At 46.9% G+C, this 13,591-nt stretch overlaps 1 long non-coding RNA gene across 1 annotated transcript; it reads left to right on the top strand.

The window, feature by feature from the left end:
• The first annotated feature begins 9 nt into the window (after positions 1–9).
• Positions 10–8,507, top strand: LOC148756036 (uncharacterized). The gene is made up of 3 exons (XR_016018218.1): positions 10–4,196; positions 5,381–5,433; positions 7,065–8,507. It is a non-coding gene; the product is annotated as an uncharacterized LOC148756036 (long non-coding RNA).
• Positions 8,508–13,591: the final 5,084 nt, after the last annotated feature.

The raw sequence follows: 13,591 nt of genomic DNA, 5'->3' as shown, positions 1-13,591 counted from the left end.
GAGTCGGTCGCCGGGGCTGGGGGCTGCGGCCTGGCTGAGGCCAGAGGAAGTGCAGGCGGGACCAGCCGGGCAAGGGAGGCCCAGGCAGGGAGCAGACGGGGTTGCGCGGTGCGGGAGCACGGCCGGAGGCGCAGGAGCCTGCCATGCTGCGCTCAGAAACCTCCACCACCTCGGGGTCGCCCCAGGACGTAGCTCCTGTTTCTCCACCTCATCTCCCTCTCCTAGGTACCCGCCGTGCTCTTCACTGGTCCTGCACTTGCTGCTTATTTTGAAGCCTCCAAGCTTTTACTTTTGATGTTCTCTGCTCGCCCGGCTGTCTTTCCCGCATTTCCCTGGTGAAATTGACCTCGGTTTAACCTCAGACCAAGACTCAAACCTGTGTCTCTTAGACTGGGCCCCAGAGGCGCTGATCAGCTTCCTTGCACCCTTCATCATCCCTAGTCCCTGTCCCTGGGTTGCCTAAACCTAAAACATTTTGTTTCCAACCTGTGCCTTTCAGAAACCTCTTGATGTTTGATTGCAAGTTGGAGACTTAGGGCTGGGAGTTGGGACACAGAGCCAACTCATTTCTTCTTTTTCCTTAGAGAATCTTTCTTCTCAAATTTAATTCCTCCTTTATTAGTTTCTGGCACAGAAATCATCTTGCCCTTGACCCGCGGGCAGAGCCGTTTCTGCCCCTCTCCCCACATTCTGTCCTGGAGAGTTGTGGTCAGGCTTTGCACAAACCCAGAATGAGTCCAGCACTTTCCTACAGAATAGCATGGGGCGGTCTGCCTTGCCTGCTGTGCCACTCTCAGACCCCCCTGGAATATCACTTTCCAGCCCCAGCTGACTCCTATCCTCTTTATGGGGGGGGGCCTCCAAGTGTGTAGTTAGTGGTCTGCCCCACATGGACCCAGATGAGGGGGTCCCAGGGGCACTGTTGGGCCTCCTACCACTGGAGAGGCTTCTCACCTCCTCTCTGGCCGTTTTAACATCCCTTCTTCTCGATGCCTCCACCCTTTACCTGCAGGGCCTGTCACTCCCTCCCAGACTTCTCAAGGTCTCAGCTTTTATCCCAAGTGAGATTGTCAAAGTTAGGTTTCTCCTCAAGGTGATTTCTTACTCAGGTCTCTTTCTCCTTATCTGGCTCTAAATCCTTGCTCTTCCCAGTGTGGTCCCTGGGCCAGCACCATCAGCCTTACATGGGAGCTTGTTAGAAATGCAGAATCTTCGGCCTTGCCTCGACTGGCTGAATCAGAACCTGCCTTTCAACAAGATCCCAGGTGATTTGTGTACACATTACATTTGGACAGCATTGCACTAGAGAAGCCCTCAAAGCTGTTCCATGTGTTCTCCACCCCTTTCTCCAACCGTCAAACCTGCTTCTGGCTTTAAAAATTTCTAGCAGACACCCTACTTCTTACTTAATGGAGAGGATACTGGGAATCTTGGCAGAATCCTGCTGTCTCTCAGCTGTCCATCTTTTTTGTCCTTTTTCAGTCTCTTCATCCATTCTCTCCTCTCCTTGCACCCCTGAGAAGCATGTGGACTCTGGGACCTCTTTGCTCAGTTTCATCTTCTGCATCTTCTGATGTTGCCCCATCTGATCTGTTCTTGTCTTGATCCTCCTTTCTTCTGCTCAGACCTCCCCATTTTTAAAAGAACCCTCCCCTTGTTTTTCACCTCCTCCTCCAACTTGCGCCCCTCCTGTTTCTGAGAAAGTCCACAGGTGCACTTCCCCCAAGGATGCCTTGCCAGCCCCCTGCAAGCCACTCCGGAACCCTGATGGTCTGGTTCTCTCCCAGCTCTGCCTTGTGGTCTGGCTCCCTCCCAGCTCTGCCACTCTTTGCTCTTTGCTCTTCGCTCAGCCTCAGGCCTCTGACCCCACTGCAGCATTGGGCTCCCCACCCACCTGGGAATGCCATCCTGATGACCAGAGCACTCTGTCTCTCCTCATACCCCTTTGGATGCCCCAGCCTGCTGTGCTTTGCTCTCTTCTCCTAGTCTTCCTCAGAGAACTTACGCTCTTCCACAGTCTCAGAGACCATCTTTGGGAAAATGATCTAGTGTGGGCCTCCATCCTGCTTCTGTCCTGAACAGCAGCTGGTGAGGGCAGAGCTGGGCTTGATTCTCTGGAAGGAGGGGTGCACCTGCCTCCATGGAGGGTCCCTATCACAATAGCTCTGCCCCTGGGCCGGGCCTGGAGCTGCTTCATCTCCATATGCTCAGGCCACATTGCCCATTCCCCACAAACAAGCTCTTCCTCTTGGCTCCCCTGTGTTTGCCCATGGCACCTCCTCCTGATGCCAACCAAGCTTGGGGCTCAGAAGCTCATCTCTGATACTTTCTTCTCCCTGCCCACAGCCACCTCTTTGTCAGGTCTTAAGGATGGTCCCTCCACGTCCTTCTCCTTACCCCAGTGCCCACGGTCTCTAACGATGACACTTACTTGTCCTCCCCTGCAACCTCCCTGGCTTGGAGGAGAAATCTGCCCCAGTCTGATGGCAGCTTCCTTTGCTATCTCCCTGACCCCAGCTGCCCGCCCCCAACCACCCTCCATCCTCCTGTCAGTTTTTAAAAGCATGCCATCTCCTACTTAGAAACTTCCAAATGCCTCTTGTGGCTCCCTAGGTAGACATTTAGGGATATTCTAGGCCCTTTGATGCCTGATCCAAATGTCCCTTGCCAGCCTTGCCTCCATTTCCTTGCTGTGGGACTCTTACTTGCCTGATAAGGAAAATCTTACTGATTCTCAAATACAGGTCCCAAACTCTCAGTTCCATGCCTTTCCTCTGGCTGTCTCTTATACTTGCAATGCCCTCACTTTTGCAACACTTTTCTTGTCTGGGACGCAACAAGGTCCACATTCCTTTTCATGATGGTTGAAAGGCTTTGGTGTTGCAGACCTTCATGGTTCTAGAAGACTCTTTCCAAGGTAGATTTGGGAGATAGGGGCAGAAAGGCGAGACAGTCAACCCAGGAAAGTGGTACTGAGCTAGAGCCCGTCTGGACATGCTCCTGACTTATGTGGGCTTCTATCCTATTCTAAACACACAGACTAGAAAGAAACCAACCAGGATGGTGTTTGAGGCTTCTCAGGGTGCTAGAGCCAGTGAGCCAAGGGGCAAGACCTCTGGGTGATGAGGGTATCAACTGGGCCAGCTGGTGGAAGGCCAGTGAGCAAATTCTGGGTCAGCTTTTGGGGTCAGAGATAAGCATCTCTGCTTTAGATCCAGCAAGTCAGTTTCTTGGAACTCTACATGTGTTTTTATTTTGCATTATTATCCTAGTTCCTTTGGCAAATTTCTCCTCTCAAACTGCTGCAGCTTCTCTCTGAGAAAGGGATTTGGGGGCTGCTGTGGTCACAGAAAGCTAGAGGGGTGGTGATGACAGATTAAGGAGGTCGAGTCCAAGCCCGCAGAAAATGCCAGTCCTTTTTGGCCCAGGCAGAGGCTCTTCCCAGACGACCAGCCAAGAGCCTCTGACCTCATCGTTCCCTGTCATGGACATTGTGCTCACATCCATGGGAAGGGCTTTTGTCATGTGCCCGGTGCTAGAAAATAAGCAACAACTAAGATACAGGCTGTGCCTTTATGGGCACCACAGTGTGGTAGGGGGGACTTGTAAAGAATCAGTGTCTCTCCAGAGTGACCTGGGCTGTTAAAGATGCAGGGGCAAGTATAGGGAACCAGCGGAAGAGCCTGAGCCTGAGAGGAGGCGAAGGGGGTCTTGAGCAGAAGGATCAGCATGCGTAAGACTGGGAGAGCTCAGTGAGTGGGTTTGCTGCGCTTGCTTCAAGGTAGAAGCTTTTATAATAGTACCTGGAGCATCACACTCATGCCTAGGATGCCATGCTGAGGAGCTTGGGATTTGTCCTGTACGCCTGGGCCTTAAAACAATATTTTAAAAATCGGTAGAACTCTTCTCTCCCTCCCTCTTTCTTTTTCTACAGAAGAGGGTGCAACACCGTAGGAGAGAGATCCAAAGTGGTGCATTAGGGAGAAGTTCCCTTGGACAGGCTGTGTGTTGGGCCGTAGCGCCCCCTGGAGGTCGCAGCGTGTCAGTCCGGCACTTGGATCCACTTCATGTCAAGTTCCCTGATGGGAATGAAAATACACGAAGAATAAAAAAATGAAAGCATGCACTAAATATGGCTGTTCACATAGTTCCATGAAGAAAACAAAAATGGCTAGGGCCATTCCAGAGGTTTCCGGGTGGGTATGCCGAGGTCTTAGCCTTCCTCTCTGTTGACTTCTGAGGTCTCTGCAAACTTTTCAGGACAAAGTCCGCGCTACAGGTGTTAGTCGTGCTTTAGGATCCATCCCATTCCCCGCATCTAGGCCGAGTTATTCAATCTTGAATAATAACACAATGGGAGCTATAAAGGTGGATGCTTTGGCAGGGAGGTAGAGCTGCCATCTCCAGTCTCCGGGCTGGAGCAAAGGCTGCATGTCCCCTGAATTTTCCTGGTTTCTCACACCCCGACCAATCACAAACCAGCTCAAAGACAAGTCTCAAGCCCCGTTGAGGAATATGAAGGGAAACATTTTTCCTCGTACAGCAAGATCTGCTCAAGGCTGGCCCTTTCTTCATCCTCTAGCTTTCAGGTTCCTAACCTAAAGCTGTGTCAGCTCCCAGAACTATCCCTGGAGGGCGGCCCCTTAGCTACCCACAGGCAGTGGCAGGAATCTGAAATAAAAGTATGTATATAATTTTTACTTATGGGCCAAGATCAGCTTCCTTTTTGACTGCTGTGGGCTCAATAAGAAAGGAAACTATCACCTCTGAAATGGAGCAGGGTAGGGTAGGCGGTGAGGGGAGTGCAGGGGGAAGGTGGGAGGGACTACTGTTCACATTATCCTGGGTGAAGGGGACAGGACCTGGCAGAGGCCGATTATCCAGGAAGCTTATGCTTCAGGGACCCTCATTCATACGGGCCCCTTCCAAGGCCCTTCCAGAGCTCCTTGCAATGTATTCCCATGGTTCTATATTGGGTGTGCATAATGTTTTTATATTTTTATAACATATTTTTCTTCTTAAAAAGTCACACCTCAAATATTTGTGGAATTAGTACTTGTCTAGGAGGTGTAGGTGAGGAACTCATGACTGATTGAGTATGTGAGCTCCCACAGGGTGCCCCAAATAGTTGGGCTCAGCAGACCTACTACCTGTCACCTAGCCCTGCTCTGCTTTGTCACCCAGGCCCATTCCTGGGATAGAGAGCGTCAAGGGCTCTCCCTCTTAACCTTCAGTGGCCACTTGACCCGTTGGAGCCAGGTCCTTGGAATACACCACCTGATGAGAAGGATTTGGGGTCTGGAGACTTGAGTAGGCAGTATTATTGCCTAATTATTATTATGTTTAATATAATCAAATATTACCACCTAATTATCCTCAGCTTCAGTTGCTTCCTGCATAAGCCTGGGATACTAAGGATCCAGTGGTATGATGGTAAGTGTTTAACAACTGCCTCTCAAAAAATAAACCCGATTTGTAGCATTCACTGATTTTCAGGATGTATGTGTTTCCCGCCATGGCTGATTTCAAACTATGTACCAACGTGATATTACTGAGCACGCTGGGAAGAGATGTGCACAATAGGTTCTCCAGAGCCTGTGCAAGCTGACTCTAGCACACCCCAGTGTGGGCCCCAGTGACAGAAGTCGCCCCTTATTTGAACAAGAGTGAAGGATGAAGGGGCCTCGTTCTATGCCAGGCTGTATATGAGCAGTTCTTTTTACTAGCAAGATCATTTTATGTAGGTGAAATGTACGAGTATGTGGATGATCAATCTGATCCAATGCCCAATTTTTATTTTTTAATGTTTTTTTATTATGACATAACACAGTAAATTGCACATGTATATCTTGATAAAATTTTACACACATGTATACCCATATAACCACTGCCCAGATTAAGACACAAGTCATTTCCAACATCCTACCTCTAATACTTCTCAGTCAATTCCTGCCCCTCAGAGGTAACTTGTCTCCTGACTTCTAGCACTGTAAACTGATTTTTCCCATTCTTGGAGTTCATATAAATGATATCATATACTATGCATTTTTTTTGTGTCTGGCTTATGCTCATCATTATATCTGTGCGATTTCTCTATGCTGTGTGTAAGAGTAGTTCATTTATTTTCATTTCTGTCTAGTATTCCTAGTGAAGACGTTTAATAACCTTAACTAAGTAGAAGTTTGTTTTTGTGCTTCTCATGCCTGTTTTTGTCACTCACCTGTGACACTGTGGATCCCAAAGGTTGGCCCTCCTGGCCACATACTCAGGCCCACAAGGCTCTGTTTATCCTTGGCCCTGACTCATCCGCCACCACTTCTTCATCTCCCAAAACTTCCGCCATACCCTTCAGAATCCCTTCTCCATTATTAGCCAACTTCTTCATATTCTCAACATTTCTTGTAAAGCTTTCTTTCAACCCCGGCCTTAACTGAAACCTGGATGACACCTGTTGTGGACTGAATGTTTATGTCCCCCTGAAATTCATATGTTGAAGCCCCAACAAAACCATCACTGAGTTATCTGAGTCAAGCTGCGGCTGGCAACCTGGCCACTCTGGGTTTGTCATCCTGTCCTCATGCTATAGAAACAGAAGAACTCATGTGGGCATGGCCATTCCTGAACTATTTGTGCCCTTTGCCATCAACGGCAGCTCTTGAATATAGAACGTCACCCACCCCCATACTTGTATAAACACACCATCCAGCACAACCTTGTTTCAATCTGACTGGTACAAATGCATGTACTTTTCCTGTCACCTGAATGGCCTTGGTTCATATATGTCAAGCAAGGCTGCAACTGTTTGGTAACACTGTCCATGTGGCTTAGCCAAACCAGTGTAATGGTGATACAAATCAGATTTAACACCAGATCTTGAAACCCCAGTGTGACTGTATTTGGAGATAGGGCCTATGAGGAGGTGATGAAGGTTAAATGAGATCATAAGGACGATGCCCTAATCCGATAGGGCTAGTGCTCCTGTAAGAAGAGAAAGACTAGAGCTCTCTCTCTCTCTCTCTCTCTCTCTCTCTCTCTCTCTCTCTCTCCACCATGTGAAGACACAGCGAGAAGATGGCCATCTACAAACAGGGAAGAGAGTCCTTACCAGGAACTGAACCACTGGTACCTTGATCTTGGACTTCCCAGCCTCCAGCACTGTAAGAAAATAAATGTTTGTTGTGTAAGCCACCCAGTCTATGGCATCTTGTTATGGCAGCCTGAGCAGACTAAGACAACACCCAAGGACAGCCTTTCTCCTAAGGCCCTTTCTAGCAGTTACCATTTATTTTCTTTCATTCCACTACATATAAGTGTTTGGGATTTGATTTTGCCCTACTTTCAAGCTAATAAATTAACTTGTTATTGTTTCATGGATGTTGGCAGAAGACATGAGATTCCTGAAACAGAGACAAAGAAGTTTATTACTCACAGCACAGCAAGTAGCAAAAGCATCATGTCTTATCGCCCCACCTTCCCAAGTCCCACGGCGGCAATGTGGAAGAGCCCTGTAGGTGCTGTGCATACAGTGAGTTTATGCTGCGTCTGAGTAACACAAGCACTGGGGAACCCACCTCTTTTATAGAAGGCAATAAGCACGGTCTTTGTCCTGGAGAGAGACATTACTTCATTCTTCAAGGCTGCTTGCTGCACACACAACCTTGAGAAATAGTCCAAACAACAAACAAAACAGAAAGAATCTCATAGATACAGAGAACAAATTGACGGTTACCAAATGGGAAGGAGGTTGGGGGCTTAGTGCAAAAAATGAAGGGATTAAGAAGTACGAATTGGAAGTTATAAAAAATAATCATTGGGATATAAAATACAGCATAGGGAATATAGTCAATAATATTGTAATAACTATGTATGGTGTCAGATGGGTACTAGACTTTTTGGGGTGATCACTCTGCAAATTATATAAATATCCAATCACTATGTTGTATTCTGGAAACTATCAGAATATTGTGTATCAACTGTAGTTGAACATTTTTTTCAATTACAGAAAAAGGAATGGTCCAGGCAGAGTGGTCAGGGCTCTATGATCTTGGCACTCCCAGTAAAACTGAGCAGTAATGCACAGGGCCTATGGCAGCTTGCCTCTCCCAACGATTGGCCCTACATATTCTTGGCTGAACTTGAATATTCACATGGGTAAGTCACTCTATCTGCCACTCTGATTTATCTGATCACCAGAGGCTGAGACCAAATCTGTTCAATCTGTCTCATACAGAATTTAATTAAGGCTACTATCAATAGAACTTCAAGCAGCAAAATGAGGCCAACCTGAAGTGTTGACTTCAACTATGCCACCCAGGGTCCCACACAGTCATCGGTGAATAAGTTCCAAAGGGATCAGTAAATCTTATTTCAGACAGCCAGGATATAGTCTAAAGCCAGGTTATTTATTACCCATTAAAATTCTCACAAGTGAATTTTAGACTACTCTGCTGATCGTTGCTGTCATTGCCAATCATTATAGGAGGCAACAGATGGGCCAAAAAGCAATCCCCATCCCTAATGGAGAGACATTTCACGGCCCACATGCAAATATACACTCTGAAAGGTCACGTACAAACACACTTGTCATTCCAGTTCAAGATCTGGTGTTAAATCTGATTTGTATCACCATTACATTGGTTTGGCTAAGCCACATGGACAGTGTTACCAAACAGTTGCAGCCTTGCTTGCCATATATGAACCAAGGCCATTCAGGTGACAGGAAAAGTACATGCATTTGTACCAGTCAGATTGAAACAAGGTTGTGCTGGATGGTGTGTTTATACAAGTATGGGGGTGGGTGACGTTCCATATTCAAGAGCTGCCATTGAAGGCAAAGGGCGCAAATAGTTCAGGAATGGCCATGCCCACATGAGTTCTTCTGTTTTTATAGCATGAGGACAGGATGACAAACCCAGAGTGGCCAGGTTGCCAGCCGCAGCTTGACTCAGATAACTCGGTGATGGTTTTGTTGACTGTAGAGCAGGATCTAGGGGACAAAGAACATTAACCATCTTCCCTTACTGCACCAACTGGCATCTAAGGTGTCTTCTCACCAGGCCTACACATCCACAAAAGCAGTGTATCCCATTCCAGTAGCTACAACTTCACCTTTTCGCCAGGCTTTTCCTAACTCATATCCTGATTTTTCATCTGGAGGGGCCAGGGATGAGTGGGACAAAATTTACAGAGACCCATCATATCTCCCACCTTGGCCCGTGTGGGCCAGTGTAGGGGGACTTGGCAAGCAGTGTGCTTATCCAAATGGTCATCATTTTATGACCTAGAATCATGTAAATCCATCAGGAGAATCCAGGGGACCAAAGCAGAATTAAGTTTGAACCCCGCAGGCTCCCTTTGCCAGGCTAAACCCTGGAGGGCGTACCAGCTTGGCTGGCCTGGGGTTATTGTCAGGGTGGAAGAAGTATCATGCTCAGAAATAGTCAAAATCCTAAACCTTCAAAATGAGTCTCTATAACCTTCCACTTCTTTTGTCCTGATAATTACTCTCAGGAGATTGCTGAGAGGAGATGGTTCTTGTTTGAGGACAGCTGCATTCAATGCCCACACTGCCTCACCAAGGTGTGTGGATGAAAAGGAGATAAGGAAACGTTTTGAATTTATTTTTGAAGAGGCCATGCCAGTGCTTAATAATATGGGATGCCTGGGAGCATGGCATGGCCACCAAATACCTTGACTATTGGCTCATTGTTGGGTGGCTTTGCAACAAAGATTACATCATTGTCAGACTGTAGATGGCCTGAAATGCCAAAATCTTGACATGGCTTAGTTACAAGGGTGGAAATGGTGTGGCCAGAGTATCCTGATCAGACTAGAATAGTAACACTATAACTTGAAAATGTGCTTCCAGCAGTGAGGCACCAATGACAGTCCAGAGAGGGCGTTAAAGGACTGAGGGAGCCAATCATCCAGGAGCAGGTGGGAGCCATGCCTGTGCGATGTGGCCTCTTTAATGTAAGACAAACAGTTCAACTCTCAGGAGGAGTCGCAAGTCTGGTATGTAGTGGTGGCTTCTGCATCAGAAACATACAGTTCTTTATTTTGTGCCTAGTCCTTCACGGTGGATGTGTTGCCATGGCCAGTGCAATGATCCAGTGGTGGTGGTTATATGGGTGGTGCAGGCTGGATCAGAAGCTTGATTCCAGTTGGTCTTATTGATGGGATTTTACCACAAGCATCTCCATGAATGAACCAGACTGTCTGATTGGCAGCTGAATTTGTTTCCACAGTTTGCAGCTCCCAAGAAGAATGTCTGCCAATCTTGCAGACAACACAGATAGGCTATTGAAAACAGCACAAAAGGCAGTAAAAATGTACCAAGTTTCATCAGGGGACGTGTTGGCCAGGACTATTGGCACTGCCTTGAGTTCTACCCCGTAAGCAGAATGACCATACCTGTTTTTTTGATTCTGCATAGCTGGCGCTGAAGTTGAACGTGGATACCATCAGGTGTCAGCATGGTATCAGGCAGCGAACCAGGCAGGCACACTTAGGGGACCCTCTGTAAATTGAGGGCCCCACTGAGCTAGCAGTTTTGCTTCAGGTAATAAAGTAAAGGAATGAAGTTTTCCCAAATGGATTGCTGTCACTCTTTCTTGTAAGACCCAGATGTTAGGGCTAGGCCAGCTGTGCTCTTGAACATAGTATTTCCATCTGACTAGGAAGGCCTTTTGTACCCTTCCATTGATAACCACCAAATCCAAAATGGGGATGTCAGGTTGAAGAGTCACAGGACCTCCACAGGTCAGTAACAAGTTAGGTTCCTTTTAAAAAGGAATGTACTTGGTAACTGTGTCCGGCAGGTGGCGCTGTTGTGCAGGAAAACGGCTTCTGAGTAATTGCAGCCTTTGAGTCTCTCTCCCTTTTACGTCTCTCCTCTTGGAAGCCTATACGGTTCCTTCTGGACCTTCCCAGAGGGTTCAGGAATCACCTCTGTACACACAGCAGTCTCTGACTGGGTGAATCCCCTCTGACACTTATGGGCATTCACAGTACAAGCCTGTACAAAAACATCAATACCAGTTATGCTTTCAGCAGTGGCAGCCCCAATGACAATACAGTATATTGAATTGGCCCAAAGGACCCACTTACAGGGCCTCTTTAATGTCCCTTTCCCACTTCAAAGTTTGCTCAAAGCCCATCAGTTGAAATTGGGTGATTTTCTTACCTTACGGGAAAGCACACCAAGGAATTTAGTGTACGCAGATCAGGAGTTATGGCAATAGCTGCAGGAGACCATGCTATTCCAGAGAGGAGAGCAGGGAGAGCTGAGTGGTGCGGGAGGCTAGCTCACGGGGGTGCAGCTGGAAGGCTTTTGTTTTCTCTTGGCCTCTGGCTTCAGGGTTGGCACGCCACTGCTTCCTCCCCTGTGTGCCTCCAGCGTCAGTCCAGACAGCACCCGAGCCCAGGGCTACTGCCTTCCTTCATGCCTTCAGCCACCCCTGCCTGAGTCCATCCGCAGGACTAGGTAAGATGGTGACATGGGCATTTGGGTCCTACGCAGCTATAAACGTTTGAAGCCCTCACCTGCACGAAGTTCCCAGCACACTCCGCTTTTTCATCAAAGCAGCTGAGGGGGGCGAAGTATGGGGAGAGAGGGATGGGGAGCTAGAGGGAGAGACCAGATCTGTGACAGTAAGCAAAGCTTTCGTTCACTTTGGGTTTGAATGGCCAACTGTGGGGCTCAACCCAATAAACTCGTAATGTTTTTGGTTCACCTAAAGCTCTGTTTCAAACATTCTGTCTGATACCGTTTATTTTAGCTTTTGGGCCCCTTTGATTCAGCAGCCACATACACACTGCCTTTTGGGTGGGGCTGTGGGCCTTGCTGCCTCATTGTCACAGCATCTCTTCCATCTCCTGCATGGAGGAGTGAGCAGGGACAAAGCACCATTCAGGTGGTTTGTTTTTATCCTGCCTCTCACTGCTTGGCCGCATTAACAGTAGGACAGTGTGAGACCCTCCCACTAGCCACCCTTGCCCTGACACCCACCAGTTGGTTGAGAGGTTTCACTAACATATGCTAGGAATCTTGTCATGTCCCCTGATCTGGCCTACAGGGTCCTTGTCCTTCCTCTTCCAGAAAGTCATGTCTCTGTCAGCCTCCTGTCCTCATTGCCAAAACTATTAGGGTCTGGCATTTGAATTTACCCTGCTGATAAGCCTCTTACTATTTCATGGATACTGGCCAAGATGAGACTCCTGGGTCAGAGACAAAGGACTTTTTCCTCATGGCACAGCAAGCAGCATGGCATAATGTTTACATTGGCTCCCTTCCCCTCAAGTCCCACAGAAGGCCCAGGAGATGCTGTGCAGGTAGTAGGTTCGTGTTGCATCTGAGGAACATGGAGTTTGGAGAACCCGCCTCTTTATAGTAGGAAGTAAGCAAGCTTGCTCTTTGTCCTAGAGGGAGATATTACCTCATCCCTCAAGGTTACTCACTGCAAATACAAGTCTGAGAAATGGTGTGGGCAAAGAGAAGCTAGGGCCTTGCATTCTTGGCACATCCAATGAGAATGTGCAGGGATACTCAGGGCTCAGGGCCAGTCGTATCTCCCAATAGTTCCTACCCCCTGTCCACTTCCGGGTCATGCCCATCTCTCTTTTTAAAGCCCTGTGTCTCAGTCCTGATGCCCAGACTGGATGATGGCAGCACAAACAAAGAGAAATCCAAGCTCTTTTAAGATCACAGATGCAAATGCCTTAAGCAGATGTTGGCTGATCAAACAGAGCAGTATACTTAAAGAATAATATACCACAACCAAGTTGGTTTTTCTAACGTATAAGGATGACTCAACATTAAAAAGCTTTAAGGATAAATCTCATTCATTCGATTAGCAGATAGATATCAGCTAGTAGTTGACAAAAATGACAAAATCCCAGCCTTCACTGAACTTACATTCAATTGAGAGACACAGATAATAAACAGACCAAATAAATACATAATATGATATCTAGTAGTGACAAATATCATTGAGAAAATAAAAAGCTGGGTGAATATTATGCTAAGCAAAATAAGTCAGACAGAAAATGTTGAGAGCCATATGATTTCACTGATATGTGGTATATAAAACTGAAAACAACAAAATAACAAGACAAATGAAGAAAAAAACCTCATAGACACAGACAATAGTTTAGTGGTTACCAGAGAGTAAGGAGGGAGGGGGGTGGTAGATGAGGGTAAAGGGGATCATTTGATCCCCTTTATTGTGTATTGTGTATTGTGATGGAAAGAGAACTGACTCTGGGTGGTGAACACTCAATGTGATATATAGATGATGTATTAGAGAATTGTACACCTGAAACCTATGTAACTTTGCTAACAATTGTCACCCCAATAAACTTTAATTAAAAAAATAAAAGTAAAAATAAAAATCTGGGTGAGGTGATATATATCAGCAGTTTCACATGGTTTGACCTAATAAATACATGGGAATTTAATATTTGCTAAAGGTAGAATTTCTTATCTGGGGGGAAAGATAATAAATGATACTGGGGCAATTAGCTAAGCTTTTGAAAAAATAAAGTTAGGTATTTATCTTTCACCTTTTACAGAACTAAACTGTGTCTCATA

This window comes from Rhinolophus sinicus, chromosome 13 (genome assembly GCF_057876585.1).
Source record: "Rhinolophus sinicus isolate RSI-liver-muscle chromosome 13, RSI-T2T, whole genome shotgun sequence".
NCBI lineage: Eukaryota > Metazoa > Chordata > Mammalia > Chiroptera > Rhinolophidae > Rhinolophus > Rhinolophus sinicus.
The sequence above is the reverse complement of the archived record's forward strand: the minus strand, read 5'-3'. Positions and strand labels throughout refer to the sequence as shown.